This window comes from Symphalangus syndactylus, chromosome 3, assembly GCF_028878055.3.
Source record: "Symphalangus syndactylus isolate Jambi chromosome 3, NHGRI_mSymSyn1-v2.1_pri, whole genome shotgun sequence".
In the NCBI taxonomy this organism is placed as follows: Eukaryota; Metazoa; Chordata; class Mammalia; order Primates; family Hylobatidae; genus Symphalangus; species Symphalangus syndactylus.
Genome location: NC_072425.2, coordinates 61331424 through 61354653, shown reverse-complemented (window position 1 = coordinate 61354653; position 23230 = coordinate 61331424).

Here is a 23230-nt window from a genome sequence, read left to right as displayed (position 1 = left end):
AGAGTGCCAGCACCCAGCCTTCACCTGGGATTGCCATGTACTGACTGGCAGGATATTTAGGAGTGAGCAGGTAGTGAAGGATGCTGGGGAAGGAGGTGAGTGTTCTCCTTATTGCCCATGACAGAGAGGGCTCATCAATATGTGGGCTTTTCTCAACAAAAACACCTACCTATTTTCTAAAAGGTAGTTGGTGACTGAGACAAAACCTAAACATTTCTTCTGACCTAATTATACATATTCATAAACAAATCCCCAAGAAAAAACAGGACCCTCTGTAAAGCAAATGCTCTCTCCCCTCTCCCCCAGCAAATTTTCTCATCTTCACCTGAAGTGAATGTGGTAGTAACATTAGTATTGTTGTATTGAGAATCTGAGCATGAAGAGACCACAAAAATAAACAAAGTATAGTCCGTTAATTCTCAAGAATGGACACCATGAGACTATTGGCCTCTTGGCAGCTTGAATCATTATTTGCAATTATTATACATAATATAATTCTATGCATCCATGCCTTTTGCCATGTGACTTAGAATTCTTGCCCTGCTGCAGTTGTGCTGAGCTTGGCCATGCAATTTGCCAATGGGTTGTGGGTGAGAGACAGTGAGAGAGTTCAGGGCTGAGGCCTCTGGTGGTGCTATTTGTTTCCATTTGCTCTCTTGCACTCCTGCCATTTGCCATATGAAGTGTAGGCTCTGGACAGTTGCTGGTCCAAGGAGGATGAGAAACTCATGGAGCTGACCCAAACCCAACATGTGCCACAGCCTGGGCCTGGAACCTGGATCCCAAAGTCTAGCCTCACCCAGTTACAGTGCACGAGACCCATAGACGTGAGCAAATTTTAAGGATGCTCAAAATGCAACACTGTTGCAGAAATAGCTGAGCAATACACTCTACACGCCTGCTCCTGGTATGGACGTATGTACATACACATGGTTCTTCACTACAAGTGGTTGAGTTCATAAAGTATAATTGCAAACTATTGATGATCTACCTAAACCAGTCTAGAAGCATCTTTCTAAATTTATGCAGCAGTGGGCAACATCTAGCTTCTTTAATTCTATAGCACAAACTTGCAAAGTAGTACAGAAATTTCCCATATAATTGTCTGTTTCCACTTTGTGCCAGGATACAAATTTTCTTCATTTCTCTCTTACTAGCTGATCATGAGATTACATGATCACTTAGCACATCAATTCTTCAAAGGGGGCAATTTCAATTACATGGAAACCTCCCAACATTGTCATTAAGAAGGAAACGTAGTAGGCGGCAAAATCCCAGGCTAGACACGCATTTGGGAGAACTAATGATTACCTCCAAAGTCCACATTTCCTTAATTATAGCATCATGTTCAGTAAAGTTTTGTCAGTCGTTTGCTAGAATCTCTGCGCCTGAAAGGTTTATGCATTTATGGGGGATGGGAAGCTGTATTATTTGAAATTGATACGTTGTACAAGGGGAGGCTACCATCAAAACAGAATGAAATAGATTACACTGCAGTCTTCTTTTTTCAAATAACACATTCTTTTGAGAGAGAGAAAATAAATGAAGAGCAAATCATCTCTTTCATTACACACTTCTAAATCCTGCACTCTTATGGTACCCAAGCGGAATTCACTCTACAGAGTGTACATTCAAACATGAAGCAGCTTGATTGCTAACCCTGACAATTGTGTAGATTAGTAACAACTCTCTACCAAGAAAAAAAAAAAAAAAAAAGATTAAACTCAATGATGTTTCAAAACAATATCTAATTTTTTTTAGGGCCCAGATAAGATAAAATAAATAATTTCAGCAAGTGTTTCTTGAGCTAAATGTGACAAGCTATGCCCTTAAATGGAAAGACAGACTCTTCTGTGATTATTTTTTTTCTCTGAAGGATAAAATAAATCTAATCTAATCTTTTACAAACTACTGTATTAAGCTGGGTTCAGTAGCTCTATAACAGAAAGGACTCATGCCTGGAACTGGGGGCTGGGAGGAGAGTGGGGGTGAAAAAAGAGAGGAAATACATCCTACTGAGAATGATGGACATGAAAAAAATTATTGTCTTTTTTTGTTGGTTCCAGGTGACCCTGTCACTCAAATGGTCTATATTTTCCTTCTATGTTTGTGAACGGAGTAGGAAATGGGAGAAATATTTGCCAGGGAAAGTATTCTAGCTAAAGCAATATTAGACAGTGCAGTTCAATGGAAAAGGAAATCAGACTGGGGCAGAGACATCTTGGTTCTTATCCTAGTTTCACCCTTAATTTTCCCTGGAGCTTTGGATATGTCAGAACTTTTAGAGTGACCGAGGTTATTAGAATGACAGAGGTTCAAACCAGCTTCTGGGTCTCCATTTTATCACCTGTGAAATGAATAACACCTAAACTACTTACTTCCACTGGGTATAGATAACCAGTACTAAAAAGACATGTAAGGCAATGCTATGTAATCAATATTATTCTTTCCACATCTCTATTTGTATTTATGATTTGATCATATATTTTATTAATATGGCAGGTAATACTGGCCAAGAGGCGAATGAGTTACTCTACATGGCTCTAACTAATGCTTACCAGAAACTATTTTTCAAAAACAGATGCCAAACAAGTTTTACAATCTGCCTCAATTTAGCTTTCTGGAGTCATTCTCCCAAACCATTCACCATGTGTCTAGTTACCACAAATGGTTGTCATACCTCAACTATTTACTTTCTGTATTGATTCATGCTAGTTTCCCTGCCTAAATCCCTTCCCCATCCTAGTCCCTGACAAAAGGTCTTTGGAGGGTATCCTCTCTCATGATACGCACTTCTTGAATGCTTCCTTATGTTTTATATTCCCCTTGCTCCCCAAATCCTCTCTCAGCTTCTCCTGCAGTATCCTCTTTAAGTCTTCCCTATTTATGTCACCAGCTGTCTATCAGGACACACCAAACTAACTCCCACCCTGCCACCCACCCACCCACAGAATGCCAGAGGTTCAGACCAGCTCATTCCATGTCCCCTATACACGAGTGCCTTTGGCTTCACCTGGTACCAATGGAGGCTTCTACAGACTCAGTCTGGGGAGAAAGAGTGGATTCTACTTGGGAGGAAGAGTGTGATTTAACTCCACTCACCTCCCTCCACCAGCTTTACTAGAAGGGGTTAAGAGGTGGGCGCAGGGGGCGGCAGTTCTTTCTAAGAAACCCAGAGGCAAACATAGCTGGTCTCCATCCTAAGTCATCTTCTGGAGACCACTTGGCCTGGTGTATCTGAGGACTGCTCTCCCTACCCACACCAAACCCAGGGAGCAACTCATAGGACTGATTTTGTAAACCCAACTTCAACCCAACACCCGATGATAACTCCTCCTGACCATATTATTCTGAAGTTTCACTTGCTATCTTTCTGGGTCAGCTTTTATTTGACAGAAATCAGTATAAACTCCTGGAGACAGCTAAGATGATGACTGGTGCAAAGTTCATGCCGTCTCTCCGATTACCAGGTTTCTGACCTGGTTGAGGGAGTGGGGGATTCATTTCATCCCACTAACAAGGAATCATTTTACCACAAAGGTGTGTGTTTCATAGGAAGCACAAGACCACAATGAATTGCACATATAAATAAAGTTTCCCAAAGAAAGAGAAAAAAAAGAGGAAAAATACCTGCTTGTGAATTCTAACAAGAGCACCTGATGAATTGAGAGTCCCAGTAGGTTCATCAAGGGTGTGAGTGTCTCAGAAGAGTCTGGATAATGTGATTCACCTTATCTGACTCTTTCCCATCGAATTAATGGAGGATTTAATTTAGATTGTGAATATGTAATCGAAATATTCTTATTCACAGAATGATCCAATAAAAATAAATTCATTGCTACATCATTCATTCAAATCTGAGATAGACAACTGTAAACCTTTTTATCGACCTTGTGCCCATCATCATAGGAACAAAGAAGGCAAAAAGAGTATTTCTGTATCTTTCTCAGAGAATGGAAACAGATGGTTTACGCACAGGCATTCCATAAGTACTACCATCTTCACAGACATGTAAATGTAGGCTCAATGGTGAAGGGGTTAATTATCTCTTTACTATCCCTGTTATATACTTACTTTGCCTTTCTAACTTTGTCATTTTGTCTCTCCTTTTTTTCTACTACAAAAATTCAATCTTTGGATTCCCAAAATACAAGAATCTGTGAGGCACCGGCAAGTGTCCTGGACTTTCAGGACTTGTTATTAATTCTTTAGGATAGAATCCATCTGAGATAAAACTCTCCGATCGGGACTTGATTGTTAACCGCTTCCAACATGTGACCCTGGGCACATCACTTACCCTCTTGCTGCTATGTTTCTTCATCTGGAAAATGAAAGCACCATAATAAGGGCTTCCTGCCTCATAGGGCTGTAAGGAAGGGTCATGATTAATTCATTTCCCAGATGCAAAACCAGAATTATACAGCACAGTAATAAAATAGAAGCAATGAAAACACAGATATTTTAGGATTCTTAAACTACTGAGATGTATGTATTTATTTAGCTTTCAAATGCAATGGAAGACATATTTCAAAAGTTAGGTATTACTAAACTTTAAACTGGAAGACTGATACTCATGGAGAGAGCGTAGGATTGACCATCCTATGAGTCTTGACCTCACTATTGCCTTCTCCTCACCAGTTGACTGCATGAGCTTGGGAAAGATGTTAACCCCCCAGTCTTTCATTTTCCCCATGCTCAAAATGATGAGTTGAATTTGCTGTCTCCAAGTTCCCTGCCATGCCAGCAGCTCACAAATTTCTATTGTGGTGAAAGGTGTTCTCCTTTCTTCCATAAACATCAGTAGACATTGCTTCATTTTACCTTATAGCTTATATTTCAGTGGCCAGGTATGCAATGATAGACCAGAATTATTTCTGTGTTTACCAACTTGGGACCCTTTTTGAAATAAAATATTTTGTTTTTCACATTATAAAATAAACTCCAAAATAAAATTATATGAAAATGTTTTTAGAAAGAAGGCAGTAACCCATTATTTTACTTCTCTTTTTTGACAAAAATTTGGTAGTTTCCTTCATAGTTTTATGAGAATACAAATTAATATATATTATTTTACCAATGCAATGTGAAATGAGCACATCATGGGGAATGGAGCCTTCATCCCCTCAAGCATTTATCCTTTGGGTTACAAACAATCCGATTAAAGTATATATACTGTATTAGTCTGTTCTCATGCTCCTAATAAAGATATACTTGAGACTGGGTAATTTATAAAGGAAAGCAGTTTAATTGACTCACAGTTCCACATTGCTGGGGAGGCCTCACATTCATGGTGGAAGGTGAAGGAGGAGCAAAGTCACATCCTACATGTGACAGGCAAGACAGCATGTGCTGGGGAACTGTCCTTTATAAAACCATCAGATCTTGTGAGACCCATTCACCATCACGAGAACAGCACAGGCAAGAAACGCCTCCATGATTCAATCACCTCCCACCGGCATCCCTCCCACAACATGTGGAAATCATGGAAGCTACAATTCGAGGTGAGATTTGGGTGGGGACACAGCTAAACCATATCACATACCTATTATGAGACTGTCTTTGTTTTTGGAAATCCTTCTTGGCCAGCAAGTACAGATCTATTTTATTCGTTTTTAGCAGCTGTATTATATTCCACTATGAGCCTCTACCATAATATGGGCATCCTTTTGATATATTTTTGTGTCTAATTTTTCTCAATCAAAAATGTTCTGTTCAGGGCCAGGTGCGGTGGCTAATGCCTGTAATCCCAGCACTTTGGGAGGCCGAGGCGGGTGGATCACCTGAGGTCAGGAGTTTGAGACCAGCCTGACCAACATGGTGAAACCCCATCTCTACTAAAAATACAAAAATTAGCCTGGCATGTTGGTGCATGCCTGTAGTCCCAGCTACTCAGGAGGCTGAGGCAGGAGAATTGCTTAAACCCAGGAGGCGGAGGTTACAGTGAGCCGAGATTGCACCACTGCACTCCAGCCTGGGTGACAGAGCGACACTCTGTCTCAAAAAAAAAAAAAAAAAAGTTTCATTTAGATCATGGACATAGAGGGTAGAAGAGTGGTAACCAGAGGCTGGGAAGGGTAGTGGGGATCTGGAGGGGAGGTGGGGATGGCTAATGGATACAATAAAATAGTTAGAAAGAATGAATAAGACCTACTATTTGATCACATAACGGGGTGACTATAGTCAATAATAACTTAATTATACATTTTGAAATAAAGAGTGTAATTGGATTGTCTGTAATCCAATGGATAAATGCTTGAGGGGATGAAGGCCCCATTCCCCATGATGTCTTCATTTCACATTGCATGCCTCGTGCAATGTATCCCATAAATTATCTCATGTACCCCATAAATATATACACCTACTAAGTATCCACAATTTTTTTTTTAATTAAAAATCATTAAAAAAAATATTGGCTGGGTGTAGTGGCTCACGCCTGTAATCTCAGCACTTTGGGAGCCCAAGGCGGGCGGATCACGAGGTCAGGAGATTGAGACCATCCTGGCTAACACAGTGAAACCCCGTATCTACTAAAAAAATACAAAAATTAGCTGGGCCTGGTGACAGGCGCCTGTAGTCCCAGCTACTTGGGAGGCTGAGGCAGGAGAATCACTTGAACCCAGGAGGCGGAGCTTGCAGTGAGCAGAGATCACGCCACTGCAGTCCAGCCTGGGCAACAGAAGCGAGACTCCGTCTCACAAAAAAAAAAAAAAAATTATATCTGTTTAGAATATCCTTATACCTACATCTTTACACATGTAAATGACCATTGCAGAATAATTCACTCAGAACAGTAGCTTGAAATCATATTTTGGGATGTGTTTCAGTTTTTAATAAGCCTACATGTCAGCATGCACAACTTATTCAAATATGGCCCAACACCCCATCCTATAAGGCAAATAAAGAATGTACAAAACATAAGTCATTGTAGATGATAAAAAAATTAGCCATTTGCCTCAAAAAGATATCTTTTTTAAAATGTCTGCCTCCTTTGTTTGCTATAAATATTCATTTAAATACATAAAATATACTAAGCAGCATTTTGTCTGCATCCCATCAAGCAAATTCATTGAGGCATAAGGGCTATATAAGCAGTGGAGCGGAAGACCATGCTATTACATGGATAAATGCTCCAGAGTTACTGAAGCAAGACAGAAACAATTGCAGGAACATGGGGTTCAGAATACGCTGAGGCAACCATGTTTGTGGGCAGGGGAAAAGGAAGGGGATTGCTCATAAATAGGAAAACCACGGATCCCGTGATATTCCATAAAATTAAGTTCAAGTGTTTAGTTTGATTCAGATAAATCATTCCTGTTATGCCATCTGCCTATCAGATATTTTATATTCATCAGGAAGCCATGGCCATTTAACAGACATATATAATGGAACGCTTTATAGGATGATTTTCTTGTAATCACCCAAAGATCTAATAGGGTGGTTGGCCTGCTTCCCTAATAAAATTTAAATAGCTTTTGCCTCAGGTCAAAGTGAAGTTGGCTGTCCTAAGAGTTCATCTGTGACATGCATAATAGCTGCCCAGTCTCAAGAGGCCATTTGAGATTACTGCTTCTGTCAGGAAAATAAATAATCACAACACACACACACACACACACACACACACAACCCAGAGGCATTGCAAGCAGCAGTTCACTAACCAAAACAAATTGCAGCCTGTAGTCGTGTCTTTGCCCTACTAAGGCCCCAGAGAGCAGCACAACCTCCTTGTATGGCCCCCTGGCTTGGCACACCTGATTCTTCCGTTTCCCACTACAGAGGCAGACTTGCCCTGTGAATGAGACCCCAGCTAGACTCCAGCAGCTCAGGGACTCTGCAAGCTCCGTTCTTAGCTCTCAAGCCCTCAGGCTGTGGCCTTAAATCTCTAGTGTGGTTCTGTGGCTTCCCTCCCATTTCCTACCACTCTGCAGCTTCATCCAAGCTTCTGTTGTATTTTCTGTTTGGCTTTTAGTGGTGGCTTCGACCTTAAACTCTGACTTGAGAATCACCCCTCAGGCCCATTCTCCAATGCTGAGGCCAGATCCCAGGTCCCAAGGCCCTTATCTGGAAGGAAATTGGGCCTACCAGGTGATGATCATCTGACTGGCTAATCACATAATAGAAGTGTGTATACACACATACACACAAGTTAATACATTTTTCCAACTATTTATGGTTGAGCCTGCCCAGTTACTTTTGCAAGTAAAGCTCAAAAGATTTCCCCTGGACTTGCCTCCTCTGCCTCCACATCTTGGATCCATTTTCTCATCGTCAATATCTTTCTATCCCTGTGGCATTAAAGTTTAATGGCTAAGGCTGCTCTAGTATGTTTGAGTTCAAGTCCGACACGAAAAAGTCTCTATGTCTGTTCCTAAATTCCAAGGAACATATTTGATTGTATTTTACTGTCTTTAAATCTATCTCATGACATAATCTGAACCAATGGTTGTGGGCAGAAAATTTTTAAACATTGATACCTCCAAATTTCACCTGAAGCACATAGATTTTAAGGATTGGAGAGAATCTCCAAGGAAACTCCAGATGTGTTGCTGGAAGAAGAGAGAATAACTGATCAATTGCTTTATATTTTTGTGCCAATTATTTAGATTAAGAAGTAGTTCGAGGCCGGGCGCAGTGGCTCACGCTTGTAATCCCAGCACTTTGGGAGGCCGAGGCGGGCGGATCACGAGGTCAGGAAATCGAGACCACGGTGAAACCCCATCTCTACTAAAAATACAAAAAATTAGCCGGGTGCGGTGGCGAGTGCCTGTAGTCCCAGCTACTCAGGAGGCTGAGGCAGGAGAATGGCGTGAACCCGGGAGGCGGAGCTTGCAGTGAGCCGAGATTGCGCCACTGCACTCCAGCCTGGGCGACAGAGCGAGACTCCTCACAAAAAAAAAAAAAAAAAAAGAAGTAGTTCGATCCAACAGTTCCTAAATCCTCACAAAATCAGATAGTAAGAAGCCTTAGCAATCATCTAGCTCCTGGATATTCAAAATGTTCCTCATGGACCAGCCACAATATCATCACCAGGAAGCTTGTTAGAACTGCAGCATCTCAGAAACCCTGGACCTATTGAATCAGAATCCGCATTTTACCAAGGTATCCAATTTATACAGTAAAGTTGAAAGTTAATGATCCAGACTTAAATCTCAACGTACAGCTCTGGAAACTGGGGTGAAGCTAATGAACAGTCTTGCTCAAAGTCACACAACTATTAATTGGCAGAACTGGCACCAGAAATAGAATCCAGGTCTCTTGTCCTTTAGAGGTGGTTTCACTTCAAGTTGACATTACTTTGCATGGTGAACTTTTTTTCTTTCAATTATAATGTTTTTAATTATGTTTCTGTTATCAAGACATGCAAATCAGGGTATAAATCATTATGCATTTAGCATAGTGGTTCAGAAATACAATCAAAGAGGCCTGAATTTGAATCTCAGCTCTAGCATTTGCTACCTCACAAATTTGGAAATGTTATTTGACCTCTGAAAATACAGTTCCGTTATGCACCTGCCTCAAAGATTACTCTAAGAGTTGAAAGAGACAAGGCATCTGTGTATATTACATATGTTTGAAACTTCATTAGCATCAGAACCCATAGAGCTCAAAAACTATTATTATTTTCCATAGGATAATATTTTTCATCATTTCATTTTTCTTCATCCATATCTTTTTAGGGATCAGCAATACAAAACAGATAAAACTGATTACCTCACATCAAGGAGAGTATACTCTATCAGAGGAGATAGAGGAGCTACAAATTGAGCTGTGACAGACCCAAAGCCAACAGCATGAACATAGCACCTCCAAAGCACAGAGAGGAAGCAATTAATTTTGTCTAGAAAAGGAGAATAAGACTTCACAGAAAAAATTACAAGAGCCTGCCCCTTGATGTGAGCCTGGAAGTTCTTCAAGGTATTCCATTAAATTTAGTTTTTGAGGAATTAACAAGCCATTTGGTGTTAACAGTTGGGAGCATTAAAAAGTTAATAAGATTGTCTCTCCATCAGGATCATAGAATCCTAAAATGCAGAGCTGAAAGTGATTTATGATGGCGGCTGAGATGTCTGCCTAATATTTCCCCACTCCCTTGCGGTGAAGTGGGGAACTGTCACTAGTTGTCAGTGATGAGCTGGGGGCAGAAGTGATGTGTATGGATTCCAGAACAAAGTCCAGAAAAGAAAGCCCAAGAACCCTTATTCCAGGTGGTACACTTACCAGACAGTAGCACTTCAGTAACAGTGTGAAGCAGAGTCACCCACGGCCTAAGTCAGACAGGCTGTGCAAATGAGAAACACATTTTGGTGGTGTTAAGTCATCAGATTTGGGGCTCACTTGTTGCCATAGCATGATGCAGACAATCCTGACTTAACATCTGATGTTAATATTCATGGAAAGTGACTCTTCATTTTACAGTGGAGGGAAGGATGGCTTAGAAGAAGGGGCGGGGAAAGGGACTGGCCTCAGATGAGGTGGAGGATCCGGGTTGTTGCTAAACTTATCTAAATTTTTACTAAGCAGCAATTTATAATAATATTTTACCTAGTCACATGACAATATTTTTAGAATGTAATCCTGAAATCCTCATAAGGACATGCACTCTGGTGTGGCCCATGAAACCTCAGCATGTCATTGGTTCATAATGCATTTCAGTATTGCAAAAACAGTTACGAATTGCCTTAAGCAAAACAGACCCATCTGTGTGTCTTTGCGTGCTACTTCAAAGCCACCCAACATCTAAAACCAAACTTCTCAGGAATAAATAGGCAACAAGGTTGAGTCCCACAGAGTGTCATCTTTAACCTCCAGCAAATTTTTGCAGCTGAGTGGTAAACTCCTCCCAAACATTTCTAATGGGAGGCTGACAGACTTCTAACAAAAGCAGTTCCAATGTGCCACTATAATAACCTACTTCTTTTGATTGCATTTATTTTTAATGATTATTTTCCCTGTATGCCAATCCAACCTGTGCTGCCAACCAGAGAGAGGGGGAGGGGAGGGGAGGAAGCCGAGGACCCAGTACGTTGTCTTGGGCTACACTGCCACCTAGAGGTACTAGGATAACCAACCTACTGCTGTCAGGGCAACGGCAGCTGTGGAGTTAATAGGAGACCTTTCTTCCGCTGTATGGGGCTGGGCAAAAGAACCTACATTGTTCCCTCAGTTTCACTTAAACGAAGCCGATTATGAAATCAAAAAGCATGACCATGGGTATGTTCGTGAAAATTATTATTGGCCTGGAAGTGGGAGGTCCTTTAAGGAATGGTTCTGAGGGACAATTGGAAAACGGTTTTCTCTGCAGTTCTTTTCATTACAGAGGTTAGATTTGATTTGCAGCTTGAACTGCAATTTTTCTTCATCATTCCATTTGGAAATGGAATGTTACAAAAGTCTGAATAGGTCCACATGGTCAGAACTGCAATTCGATTGCAAAAATGGAATTTATTTATTTATTTATTTTGAGACGGAGTCTCGCTCTTTCACCCAGGCTGGAGTGCAGTGGCGCGATCTCGGCTCACTGCAGGCTCCGCCCCCCGGGGTTCACGCCATTCTCCTGCCTCAGCCTCCCGCGAAGCTGGGACTACAGGCGCCCGCCACCTCACCCGGCTAATTTTTTGTGTTTTTAGTAAAGACGGGGTTTCACCGTGTTAGCCAGGATGGTCTCGATCTCCTGACCTCGTGATCTGCCCACCTCGGCCTCCCAAAGTGCTGGGATTACAGGCTTGAGCCACCGCGCCCGGCCTTATTTGAAAGTTACTAGGATCAATTCAGAGGACAAGAAGTATTGTGGGGACAGAAAAATGGAAAAAGCCAATGACAACTTGTTGCATACTTAAGTTCTGCAAATGACAGAATTGGACAGATATATTCTTGATAACTGTCACTATCTTGAGGGCAAATTCAAAAGGCTTCTTGTTGATAAGGTCTTTAGTTGGCTTTCTCCTCAGGTGATGTCAATTTGTGCACAAATGCAAACCATTTTAAAAAAACATAAGAAATTTGTATTTCATAAATTATTTCAACAGTATTAACACAACCACCAGTTCAGGGAAAAGATAATTTCGGCAGGCTTTTGCAAAGATAATGATTTAGTCAACATTATTAATGATACTTGCAATAGGAAACAGGTAAAAAAAATTGAAACAAATCATTCCTGACCCCAGGGATTTTCAGCTGCAACCTCTTCATGACATTTTAAGCCAGTAATAATGGCTCCTCCTTGAACTTAAGGAGCACATGTACATCAGTAATGCATTCCAGGGACTACAGACTATGTGGCTGCCTTTGTTTGTATAAATTCTGTGAGAGCAAAAAATGACGTGGAAAAGACAACAAAGCAAATCCACAGAAAGGGAAAAAAAGTATTTTGCAGTGCAAAAATTTCAAAGCATAAAATTCAAAACTAGGCAAATTAACAATCCCACTCCTTGGAAGACATGGTCATTTTCAGAAGGGCAAAATTTGCCACAGTTAACTGTTTGTATTTTTGAGGACTCACTAGGGTTCTGGTGAGAGGCGACAGGATGCTGGCAGTCCTCACAGCCCTTGCTTGCTCTCGGCGTCTCCTCTGCCTGGGCTCCCACTTTGGTGGCCCTTGAGGAGCCCTTCAGCCCACCGCGGCACTGTGGAAGCCCCTTTCTGGGCTGGTCAAGGCGGGAGCCAGCTCCCTCAGCTTGCAGGAAGGTGTGGAGGGAGAGGCGCGAGCGGGAACGGGGCTGCGCGCGGCGCTTGCGGGCCAGCTGGAGTTCCGGGTGGGCGTGGGCTTGGCGGGCCCCGCACTCGGAGCAGCTGGCCGGCCCTGCCGGCCCCAGGCAATGAGGGACTTAGCACCCGGGCCAGAGGCTGCGGAGGGTGTACTGGGTCCCCCAGCAGTGCCAACCCACCGGCGCTGCGCTCGATTTCTCACCGGACCTTAGCTGCCTTCCCGCGGGGCAGGGCTCGGGACCTGCAGCCTGCCATGCCTGAGCCTCCCACCCCCACCATGGGCTTCTATGCGGCCCAGATGAGCGCCACCGTGGCCTGCTCCACGGCGCCCAGTCTCATCGACCATCCAAGGGCTGAGGAGTGCGAGCGCACAGCGCGGGACTGGCAGGCAGCTCCACCTGCAGCCCCTTTCTTTACTTTAAAAAGTAAAGAAAGGTATGTGTTTCGCAGATTGCTTGACACCTGGCCAATGATTAGAGAGGATGTTCTTTCTAGTTATTTGCCAGGCTGTTTTCCCCACTCTCTGCATAGAACACTAAATGAACACCAAATGAAGTATGTGCTAGTTAGGTTAAGGAGTGATACAAATGTGAGCAACAATTTGCAGAGATTTGTTTTTTCTTCTTAGAGAATCTCACCGATAAAGAGCATGACAACTTTATTCTGTAAAGGGATTTGCTCACCTGGGAGCCTTGGGCCATTGGGAAGCTCTGTCTCTGCTTCCCCTCACCAGCTGTCCTTACTCTGGAGAGGAGGCTGCAGAACGCTTCAAAATGTTAAAAACAAAGAAACGACACTCAGATGAACTGTAGTCAGAAGAAAATTAGTTTCTCTTCAGTTGTGTTTCCTTAGCCTAAGGTGACTCTGTATATGGGTAATGGGAAAAACCAAAAAAAGAGAAAAGAAAAAAGAATGATTGAGAAACAGTTCTAAAGAGATGAACAAAAGCAGAAAAGCGCTTCCTTCACAGTGCTGGTGGTGTCTAGGAAGGAGCTTAAGGTGGTAGTCATTTTCTAAATGAGGTGTTTAAATATATCAGCTCTCAATTTCTAGGAGATGGGGTGATGATGCATTTGGATAATCCAGGACGCTTGCTTTTCTTTTACCCATTAGACATCAGAATTTTTGCCATATTACAAAGTCTTAAAAGTCTGAGACCTGAAAGGACTTTAAGGTAACGTTACTGCTAGACTGTGAGATCCTAGAGGGCAGCAGCTGTGTCTTGTTCATCTGTTTGGTCCTCTCCTCCTTACTACACACACACACACACACACACACACACACACACACTTGAAGCAACAGAAGTTGATCCTCTCCCAGTTCTGTAAATCAGAAGTCTAAAATCAAGGTGTTGGCAGGGCCAGGCTTCGCTGAAGACTCCAGGGGAGAATCCGTTCGATCCCTTTCTCTTGGCTGTTGGTGTTGCTGGCAGCCCTTGGCATTCCTTGTCTTGAAGACACATCACTCCAGTCTGTCACATGGTGTCCTCCCTGTGTGTGTCTCTACATGTTTTTCCCTCTTCATGTATGGACACCAGTCACATAGCGTTAGGGCCCACCCTAGTCAAATATGACCTCATTGTATTTTGAGGACATCTTCAAAAACTTGCTTCCAAATTAGGTCATATTCACTGCTACTGGAATTTAGGTTTTGGCATATATTTAGGAAATATAATACAATTTGCAACAGTGCCTTAATGAAAAAATGAGTAAATAAGTACATACTTCACAGAAGAAAGGAGGAAAACAGGGAAGGAGGGAAGGAGGGAAAGAAGGAAGAAATGAAGGAAGAAGGGAGGGAGGGAGGGAAGGAAGGTGATTTTTCATAATATTTAAAATATTCTATAAAGAGAAAATAGCCATCTCAGCTAAGTTTCCTGAGTTTATGTTCTGATGAGTCATTATGTGATTTGTATTCCGTTGTAAAACTGTCTCACATGAACAAGTCTTTCCCCCTAAGTCTAGTGATTAATTTCCTATCTTTATGCCTATTAGGGTTCTTTTTAAAAAGAAAATTACCTGATAGTCAGTGCTGTGCATTAAATGCCATTAGTAGCTTAGTTTAGGATCTTGTTTACTTGTTTGTTAATGAGGGAAATAATTTTATTTCTATGCTTAAGAGAATCACTAGTAATCAAGTCATATGCATCTAGTTCTTCTTCCCTTCTCTGACTTGAAGCTTAGCCCTATGTCCCTCTGTACCCACCGAAAAGAAAGAAAAAAATACAAAGAAGGAAGGATGGAAGAATGGAAGGAAGGAAAAGGAGAGAAAAAACAGAACAAAAAAAGAAAGAGTGGAGGAAAGCAACCCCACACTGTCGGTTCTTATTGCTACAAAGGAAGAGGAAGTGTGGTGTCTTGAACTATCAGTCTGAAGACAGGAGGCCAGGGTCCGGGGTCCAGTTCTGAAACCACAATGACAACCACAGGCTACCCCTGATTACCAGCTACTTCACCAATTAAAACCAGTGTGTGGGTAATCTCCAAACTCATTCTCCGCACTAGTGCTTGATAACTGTATCCTGAGAGCCTGCTCATGGACTGAATCTATGGAGATGACAAGGTTTCTCCCCGTCTCTGCTCCCACCACTGCCCATTGAATTAGGAAATCAAGAATTAGTTCTTAGGAGAACTGCAGAGCTTCCAATAGCCAAGACTAATGGGAAAAAAGACCCTATAGAAACTATAGTCTTTCTAAAACAAGAACTGCAAGAGTCCTGATCCACCCCAAGGAAAAGACCATTAAGACGGTCGCCTCGAATTTGAAACATAACATTAGCCACCTTACAGTGTCATCCCCTCCTTCCAAGCACTTCAGCCCAGTGAGTTCAGACAGTAGAAAGGGTGGATGTTTCCCGGGTTTTTTTTTTTTTAAACACACAATATAATCATTAAGTCATGAAGTATTTTCTTCTCCAAGAGCATTATGACTTAAAAGTCTGGGTGATCTAGTTTTTGTTTAACTTTTATTTTTATTTATTTATTTTTTAAATTTAATTTTATCTTAAGTTCCGGGATACTGTGCAGGATATGCAAGTTTGTTACATAGGTAACTGTGTGCCATGGTGGTTTGCTGCAACTATCAACCCATCACCTAGGTATTAAGCACTGCATGCATTAGCTATTTATCCTAATCCTCTCCCCCCAACTCCACCACCTCCCGACAGGCCTGGTCATGTGTTTTTCCCCTCCCTGCCCTGTGTCCATGTGTTCTCATTGTTCAGCTCCCACTTATGACTGAGAGCATGCAGTGTTTGGTTTTCTGTTCTTGTGTTAGTTTGCTGAGGATGATGGCTTCCAGCTTCATCCATGGCCCTGCAAAGGACATGATCTTATTCTTTTTCATGGCTGGGTGATCTTTAAGACATCCACTGGCTGAGGCAGGGTACTGTAGTGCAAAGATTCCACTAGACCTAGGTTTGAGTCCCAGCTCTGTCATGTTGGCCCTTAATTAACTTTGCTAAGCCACTCAACTTGGCTAAGCCTGTTTCCTTATCTGTTAAAACAGGAGTTATTGCAAGCATAACATGAGAAAACATGTCAAAAGCTTGTAGGACACAGTCAACACTTGGGAAATACTAGCTTTCCTGTCTACAATAAGAAATGGATATCTTATCTGTGCCTTCCAGAATGTGAGCTAAGCACAAGTCTGATTGATACTCTATGGGTGGATTTCTAGCATCTTTTATGATAGACCATCAGCACACAGTCAGTTGTATTATGCCTCCATGTATGTTAATAATTCCTCTGCTTGATCAGTACTCCCACTGACATTTCATTGAGTCTAAAATCTCAGGAGTTATAAACTTCTCAAAAGGCCATATATGTTTATAGCCATTTGAACAGCTTCTAAAACAATAAGAAGTACGAAGTAGACAAACCAGTGGATGGTGGGGAAATCCTGTGGGAACCCACATTCTCCTACTGCTAAACAGCTGGAATTTACTACTGCTTCCATTTTCTCCAGTTGATGAGAAGATAGCCTTTTCTATGATCTTGTGAACTGACCAATATGTTCTTCAAGAATAAGAAGTATACCTTCTTTGTTTTATTTTTCTCTCCAGCAGTTCAAAGACTTCTCTTCCTAATCAGTGCTGTATAAATGTTTAGTTGGCCAAGTCAAGTTGTGGCCATTTACATAAATTTAATGTTTGAAATGACAAGTTGCTCACTTACTGCTCTCAAAGGACATTTAGGAATTTTTAAAAATCAACACACCTCATTAGAAGGTTAAAAAGAAAAATATTAAGGAATAAAACTTCTTCCTTTAAAAAATTTATGTCACTTAGTAACATGGAAGGTGAAAACTTGTGAAAATAAAAAGATAATCATATATAATTATTGCAGATGTTGCAATAAACAGAATAATGGATCCCCAAAGTACAAATCCACAGAAAATCTGAATATGTTACCTTACTGTCAAAAGGGACGTTGCAGATGTAATTTAGGATCTTAAAATGGGAAGACTCTCCTGGATTATTTAGGTAATCTCAATTCAGTCACAAGCGTCCTTGTAAGGGAAAGAAGGAGGCAGGAGTGTCAGAGTCTAAGGAGATCTGAGGACAGAAGCTGAAACTGGAATGATGCCATGGCTGGAAGGGGCCATAAGCCAAGGATTGCAGGTGGTGTCTAGCAGCTGGAAAAGACAAGGAAGGGATTCTCCCCTAGAGCCTCTAGAAGGAAGGCCATTCTGCTGACACCTTGATTTTAGCTCATAAGACCCATTTTTGTATTTCTGGCCTTAGGAACTTGCATTGTTTTAGGTCATGAAGTTTGTGAGGACTCATTAGAGCAACAATAGGAAAGTAATACAGATCAAGCAGAAAAACAAGACCTATATAACAAACTAATTTTTTGGCTTTTTGATAGATTAATGGATGAATTGTATAAATGAATTATATATATATATAAATTTATATATATATATACACACACACACTATATATGTATATACTATATCTGATTTGGGCTCACTGCAGCCTCCACCTCCCTGGTTCATCCAGTCAGGATATTCCCTATGCTGGCCTGCCATTATAGCACCGTGATGTGAGTGATTCAATACCTGCCCTTCAAGTTTGCATTGCTCCTTTAGAGCTGGGTGCTGGGTGCAAGCATGGTCTGTGCTAAGTCTAGGTTACACACCTAAACCCCAGGTTCAGGAGACAGAGAGAGGCAGTATGCTCTTTCCTTTCAGCTTCTCTAGTGATATGTAGAGTTCTGCTTCCCACTAATATTCACAGAGAGAATCCCGTTAAAGAAAAGGGTGTCCAGATGCCAGTACCAAAAAAAAAAAGTGGCAAATGTCTACCACAGGGGCTGATCATCTGAGTCATCTAATTTCTTATTAATCAATAAATTTAAAATATGGTGAAGGCTCATTTGCCTATGGTTATTAAAAATACCGGCAAGTGACGTAAAAGTGTTTTAATAAAATGCAAATATATGTTAGAGAAAGTTTTCTTTTTTTGTTTTGTTTTTGAGACAGAGTCTCGCTCTGTCACCCCATCTGGAGTGCAATGGCATGATCTCGACTCACTGCAAGGTTCCGCTCACTGTGAGGTTCAAGTGATTTTCCTGCCTCAGCCTCCCGAGTAGCTGTGATTACAAGCATCCACCACCACACCTGGCTAATTTTTTGTATTTTTAGTAGAGACAGGGTTTCACCATGTTGGCCAGGCTGGTCTCGAACTCTTCACCTCAGGTGATCCACCCGCCTCTGCCTCCCAAAGTGCTGGGATTACAGGTGTGAGCCACCACGCCCAGCTGAGAAAGTTTACAAATTGCATTCCATAGAATATTAGTCTTCCTCTTCCCTCCCTTCCTTCTTTTCTTCTTTCCTTCCTTCACTCTTTTCCTCATTTTTTTCCTTTATTTCTTAATTTTTTCCTTTGTTTCCTGAGAGTTTATTTCCTTTATTTCCTTATTTCCTTGATTTTAGCTTCCTAAGAGTTTGTAAGAGACCCTCTGGGTGTATCAGTTGAAAATCGATGGGTTCGTTTTTGGAAACGGCGCACCAGAGATGGGCAACCTTGGAAGACGAGTGTGAGGTGAGCACTGGACATCCACCAGCAACATAGGCAGGGAGAGTGTGCCACTTTGTGATTCTTTTATTCCTTTCTTTTCTTTCCCTTCTTCTCCTCCTCCCTTTCCCTTTTCCTCCCTCCCTTCCCTCCTTCCCTCCTTCCATCCTTTCCCTCTTCCTTCCTTCCCTTCCAGTTCTCTTTTCTCTTTCTTTCTCTCCATGGCCAAACACTTCCTCTTGGGACAGATAAAACCAGAATGCAGCATCATGTAAAAAAGACTGCACTGACATACTTAAATTCCCAGGACCCTCAGTTCTTTAGGGATGCCTAATGGCTGGTATCATTGCTTACCAAAGTCTTGAGCTTGATGGAGCTTATGTTGAAAACTGAAGTTTATATTTTTAATTTTTATCTTTCAATTCTATATTTCCACAAACTTTTTTTTTTTTTTTTTTTGAGATGTAGTTTCACTCTTTGTTGCCCAGGCTGGAGAGCAGTGGCGCGATCTCAGCTCACTGCAACCTCCACCTCCCGGGTTCAAGTGATTCTCCTGTCTCAGCCTCCCAAGGAGCTGGCGTTACAGGCACCCACTACCATGACTGGCTAATTTTTGTATTTTTAGTAGAGACGGGGTTTCACCATATTGGCCAGGCTGGTCTCGAACTCCTGACCTCAGGTGATCCGCCCGCTTTGGTCTCCCAAAGTGCTGGGATTACAGGTGTGAGCCACTGCGCCTGGCCTCCACAAACTTTTTGAAGTCCTCTCATACAGTGTAGGAGAGATCAGGTTTTTTGAGACTTTAAATATCTTGAAAATGTCATTATGATTCACATTTTGTTAATATTTTGGCTGAGTGTAGAATTACAGGTTGGAAACAATTTTCCTTCAGAAATTGGAAGGCATTGCTTCACTGTCTTCTTGCTTTCTGTGTTTCTGTTGAGATCTATACAACCATTCTGATTCCTGTTTTCTAATTTGTTTTCCTTTTTTTTCTGGAAACTTCGAGAATATTTTTCTCCAGACATATGACAGTACACTCTATTTCCATCCACTCTCCTGGGTTCTAGGTAGGCTGTTTCAATGTAGCAACTCACACTCTTTAGTTCCGGATATTTTGTCTTGAATAATTTATGATTACGCCATCCTATTTTCTCCATTGTATCCTTCTGGAACAACTGTTTTCGGACATTGGACATCCTTCCTCTCCTGTCTTTTCTTTCTTTGTGCTCTTCTTTCTGCAAGACATCCAAATTTATCTTCCAAAATTTATTTAGTTGTTGTTGTAACTTCTATCATGTTTTTAATTTCTAAAACCTTTTGCTCTATGAATGTCCTTATTGATAATACCTTGTTCTTGTTTCATGGCTGCAATAGTTACATCTATCTCTCTGTATACATTGATAGATTTTTTTTTCCTCTTTGCATACGTTCTGTTTCCCTGTGCTGATATTTTTCTGTTTTGTTTGTTTGTTTGTTTGTTTTGGTCTGCATTTTCCATGTTAAGAGGCTTTCCACAAATACCCAGTGATCCTTAGATTGCTCAGGGGAGCTAAAAACCTGATTTAAAGTTCTGAATGTGGGGAAGAACTTGTCAACTTTGAACTTTACTGTAGGGTGATCAGGGGAGCCATTTGTTGTAAACATACCTGATGTCAGTATCTTTAGGGCTTTCCTCTTGTTAGGTCAGCCCTTCAGAGAAAAGTCTCTCAATCTCTGGAGGATAAAGGATCAGTGTTCTGAAAGCTGAGTGAGGAGTATTAGCATTTAGCATTTGGCACTCAGAATAGATGATGTCATCAATTCTGCCAAATTTTGAACAGCACCAACACATTCGACTGCACCCAGGGGCATCCCTCCCTCTAGAAGCCCTCTGTTTTTCTCACTGAAGAAAACACATCACCAGGCTCTGCATAGGGTAATAATGGTGTAGCATGGGAGAATAATCTGTAAGGACAGAGCTGCTTCTCAGACTGCATTCACACCACTTTGCCTCACAGCACCATTTGAGTACCTACTTCTATCACTTCCTGAGTCTTCTGAGAAATCCAGGAGGTATATCTGAATTGTTCACAACTCTCCCCCAGGACTGACCTAGGATTCAGCTTTCTTGGGTCTGTTAACTCGGAACTCAATTATCTCAATATTCAATTATCCATCTGCTTTCCAGCTTCACAATTTTGATGGTATTGTCTTCTGTTCTTGTGGATAGATTTAAAAGTCCCTTTGACTCTATTATTAATGGGATTTTAGGGAGGAGAGAAATGATATGCTATGTCACCCTAGAAAGCATTCAATATTTCTGATTCTTAACCAAATTACCCTCAATCTTATGTACAGCTTGCTAATCTGTGGATGTTTTGCTGTTGGATTTGTATGTTTTAGTTTTGCTTTTACCTTCTCTTGCTTCCTCAGTCAGTGTCTATGGCTCTAAAAGGGCTAATTAAACCAGAGTGGTTTCGAGGCAGTAACAAGGCAGGAGGTGGGCTGAAACACATTCCTGCAAGGGCCGTATTTTACTTGACCTTCAATACGCCTGGCAGGCAAGAGTTGTGGCCACATGCATTCTTTCTCTTCTGTGACAGTTATCTCCCATGGTGTTAGCACCATACTCCCCTTGCTTGGAGCCTCGAGGGGAGTGTATCAGTAAACAGAGATTGGGGTGGAGTGAGGAGGACAGAGCAGGAGGACCCAGCCTCCCTTCCCACAGTGATCTTCCAGGCTGAAGAAGACCGGAGCCGGAGGAGGGAGAAGACTTGGCACCACCAAGTTGGGCTTGGCATTTTGATTACTACATGGGAATTCTCATCTGAATACATATGTTTGCAGCTTAAACATAGTATATGTTTTTAACCCAGAGCAAGGATCCTGACCATGAACCAGCTCATTGGGTGTGTAGATAGAAATCCCTATTTCAATCTTGAATAATACAAAAAAATTACGTTTATTTTCACTAAGCTCTAACTTAAACTTGACATTTCATTTAATATGAAAGGCTGGCAACTAAACCTTGGTAGTATTATCAGTACCTGTGAGTGTCACCAAGAGAAATCACAGATATTTATAGTTCACATAAGTCTTGTAGGTGTCTTGAAGTACTGTTCACCTTCATCCCTATGTCAAAATCATGGTGGTTTTAAGACCTGTCACCAGATCTTGTAGTTTCACGTGCCATTAAAGCAACAGTAATCCTGCTAGTATCACAAATTTCAAAAAGTATTTTGGAAACAGTTTTTCAGTATCATTGGTTTTCTTTATGATACTATATTTTATTTTATTCATCCAAAAACATGATTCTGAGAGGTTCCTGGCTTCAAAGAGGTCTGTGGCATATTAATCTTAAAACCCTGATCTAGAGGAATCAGAAAAGTCATGAGCCTACTGAAGTGTGCATCCATGGAGGAGAAAGTTTACCTCCCACTCAATAAAGTGTAAAGGGAGACTGGAATCACTGGACATGCCAGGCACACAAGAGAACTGATCATGACAACCCAGTCTAATACAGTGCTGTGATGGGCACTGAGGCAGATATGCATGGAGGAGAGGATCTGGCTCAGACTTTGGGGTAGGACATAGCTGCTGGAACTGATCTCTGAATTGAGGTGTGCAGGATGTACAGAAGTTGAGTAGGGAAACTCGAGTGGACAATAGTATTCCAAGCAGAAAGCAAAGCATAAGTAAAGGGCTGGAGGTGAGAGAGCACGGAGTGTCTAAGGAACAGTTTCCTGTGCCCCAGTGTAGACTTCAGGATGGAGAAATATGAGGAAGCAGAATGTGGATCTTCCTTTTGTTTACAAGTTTGATGCCAACCTCCAACAGAATGTAATCTCTTTGACAGTCTGTCTTATCCACTGTGTATCCCCACTGTCTAGAATAGTACTCAGGACACAGTGGGGCTCAGTAAATATTGACTGACTTGGTAAGTGAACAGGCAGGAACCAGATCACAGAGAACCTTAGACATCATGTTAGGAAGATTTTAGATTTTATCTAAAGGGTAAAACATCCATTTCTAAAATGATTTAGCAAGAATAGATTTGTGGCAAATGAAATAACATAAATTTTACCCCAAAATCAAATGGGAACTACTCATAAGACTCTCTTTGAAAAGGTAATTATCCAGCTCTCAAGTTCTACTCCATTGCCCAGCAATGGGAAAATGTGCAGGAAAACTTGGACTGAAAGATATTCAGAAAACCAACATCCTAAGGACAATGAGGAACTCTGTAAATCTTGAGTCAAATGCTGTGAAATGCGGCTCGTGAACTACCAGCCAGACCGATCACAAATTAAAGGGCCTTACAACTGAATTCCCACCTCTCAAAAAATTAGTATAAACTCACAAATAAATCTTACACGTGGATGCAAAAAAAAATTGCAGAGAAAAATAAATGGTTATTCCTAGAATTTTGCATATGAAAATTTATCTTACCCTGTAATATCAAGTTGAAGTATCTTTATCTTTTTCTCCATTTTCAACTATGGAAACATATTTCAATGCTGGTATCTG